This window comes from Heterocephalus glaber, unplaced genomic scaffold, assembly GCF_053883595.1.
Source record: "Heterocephalus glaber isolate CG9 unplaced genomic scaffold, H.glaber_assembly_v1.0 deba00000122, whole genome shotgun sequence".
In the NCBI taxonomy this organism is placed as follows: domain Eukaryota; kingdom Metazoa; phylum Chordata; class Mammalia; order Rodentia; family Bathyergidae; genus Heterocephalus; species Heterocephalus glaber.
In genome coordinates, this window is record NW_028258138.1 from 5,401,516 (window position 1) to 5,404,180 (window position 2,665).

Sequence of the window (2,665 nt, forward strand, 5' to 3'; positions counted from 1 at the left end):
CAGTATGATGGTCATCATTCTATACAAGTAAGGGAGGTAAGATTAAGGTCCCATATGTTTTTCTGGTCCAAATGGAGAGTAATGGTCCAAATCAGAGCTGCAGTCCCCGAAGCCTGCATAATAATGGTCCAGGTTCTCTTCATTCATCTCCGTAGCCAGTCGGAAGCGGATTCACATGAGGGTTATGGAGTAGCACATGGCTACCATCTCCTCGTGGGAAGGGCTTGGTCCTGGAACTCAGGTCTCTCCTCCTCTCTGTAGTTCGACTTCAGGAAAACATTCACCATGCTCACTCCCACCCTGGGGAGTGACGTGGAATAGGTGTAGGCCTTCGGCATAGGAGCTGCAGAAGAGCCACAACCTCGGAGCTCTGGCAAGGGGCCACCTGGGTCTCACTCTCCTTCCCGCGTGTCCACTCTTTAACTAACATGATGTGGTCTTGTTTTGCTAAAGGCTGGGTCCCTCCTTCCTGAGTCTGATTCTTTCATGCATTATCTAGAACGAGGCTCTCGACCTGAACCAGGATGGATTCTGGATGGATCCTGTCATCCTCCACAGTTTTCTTCTTATGCTCAACTTTTTCTTCTAGCATTTCATTCCTCTGTGTGTAGAGTTACTGGGGTACAAGGAACGTGTTTTGGGCTGAATGTGTTGTACAAAACTCATGTGCTGCTGCTCTAGCTGAAGAGGAGCTGGTTGTATCCTCTTTATGGTGCTTCCCTCCAACTCAGGGCTTTCCTGACTAGTTCTGGATTCCCAAGCTCCTCCCTTGAAGCCTTGAGTGTCCACTGCTCACCTACAAATGTTCATCCTCTCTACCAAAAACTGGCTTGACATGTTTCTTCGGTTTTATATCTGTCTCATATGTAGTCTAAACTTGCATTTGCCAGTGTTTGGCTGCTGGAAAGTGAAGCAGATCCCAGAGAGGGAGTAGCTAATAAACACAAAGGTGGTACTTGGCTTTGTACATTTTTGTGGGAGTGTGATTTCAGAGTTATTTTCTGCTGGTAAAGGTTCCCTATTGCAGGGGAACAACTGTCTGAGATGGGTAGGGAGCCCCGTATGCAGGTGTTCTCCAAAAGGAGCAGCAGTGTGGTGCAGAGCTAGGGCTTAGGCATAGCACAGGTACCCAGCTATGGATGCAGATGACTTCCCCTCAGAGCCATGAGTACTCTCCTGCCCCGGGTGCCTCCTCTTGGGGTTTCTTCTCAGTTGGGGTCACAGTTCCTCCCATTTTCCTACCCCTCAAACTCTCCATTCCCTTTGGTATTGTAATAGGCAAAGGTTAGCTTTTGTTGAAGGAAAATTTATTGTAGTGATCCATGAAATACATCTATGGAGTCTTGAAATATGCTGTTTTCTTCCTTTATCCCTGATTTAGTAAAATTTAAAGCTCTTTGCAAGGCTATTGTATATTAAATTAGAATATGCGTAAGTGTAGCTGTGTGCATGGTGGCACATAGTTGTAGTCCTAGTTCTTAGGAAGCTGAAGCAGGAGGACCGCCACAAGTTCTAGGCCATCCTGAGCTACACAGCAGGTCAAGGATGGCCTAAGCTACATAGTAAGACCCTTTCTCAAAAAATGTAAAAGGAAGCCAGGGATTTAGCTCAGTGGTGCCTCCGCCTGCCTCCCAAGCACAAGGTCCTGAGTTCGATCTCTGTACCAAAAAAAATTCTTTACGAAGAAAGAAAATGTGTTGGATGCACCAAGGCTATGACCAGTGTTAGATTGTTCACTGGTATTTTTAAAAAGCCAGAAGCCTGGATTGGACTCTGGGGTGTGCTTCAAGGGACACCTTCACACAAACTCTGTGCTTCCTGTTATTGATGTTTATACTTTTCAAGTACTAAGTTAAAAGCATCAGATTATAAAACACTTTTCCATAATATTTTCTCTCTGAGATTCCCAGGGCTTTTAGTATCTTCAGAATATATTTTTCCATTTTTTATAAGATTCAAAAGTAATATAAGCTCTAAAAAGTCCTCTAAAAAAACTCAGCAAAAAGTAGGTGAAGAGGACTCTGATGAGGAGAGTGACTACAGGGAGAGAAGTGAGCAGGAAGAGGAGCTTGAAGATGACCCCACCATGGTCAAAGACTACAAGGACCTGGAGAAGGTGGTTCAGTCTTTTCGGTTCGATGTTATCCTGAAGTCAGGCCTAGATATTGGGAGGAACCAAGTGGAAGATGCATTCTACAAAGGTGATCTCAGACTGAATGGGGAAAAATTACGGAAGAAAAGCAGAACAGTAAAAGTAGGAGATACACTGGACCTTGTCATTGGAGAGGACTGAGAAGCAGAAACAGAGGCAGTAATGCAGATTCTTCTGAAAAAGGTGTTGGAAGAGAAGACGCAAAGTGACAATTACCGAGTGGTGCTACGAAGGTGGAAGAAGTTAAAGTTGCCTAAGAAGAGTACATCTAAATACATTACTTTAGAGTAAGTAATGCATTACTTTTTACCTCTAAAGATGCTCTTTAGTGGTGGGAGGAGGGGCCAACATAAAAAGACATTTTTATCAAAAATAAAATTCTCTTAGCATAAAAAAAAAAAAAGTTCATGTGCTGGGAAATTAATCCCAATGCAACAGTGTTGGGGATGTGGCCAAAGGGGAGGTATTTAGGGTATAAGGCCCCACTCGCATGAGTGGATTAAGGCTTTTTTT

General features: G+C 44.1%; 1 pseudogene; it reads left to right on the plus strand.

The window, feature by feature from the left end:
* Window positions 1-1,714: 1,714 nt before the first annotated feature.
* LOC101716113 (mitochondrial transcription rescue factor 1 pseudogene) lies at window positions 1,715-2,443 on the plus strand (annotated as a pseudogene).
* Window positions 2,444-2,665: the final 222 nt, after the last annotated feature.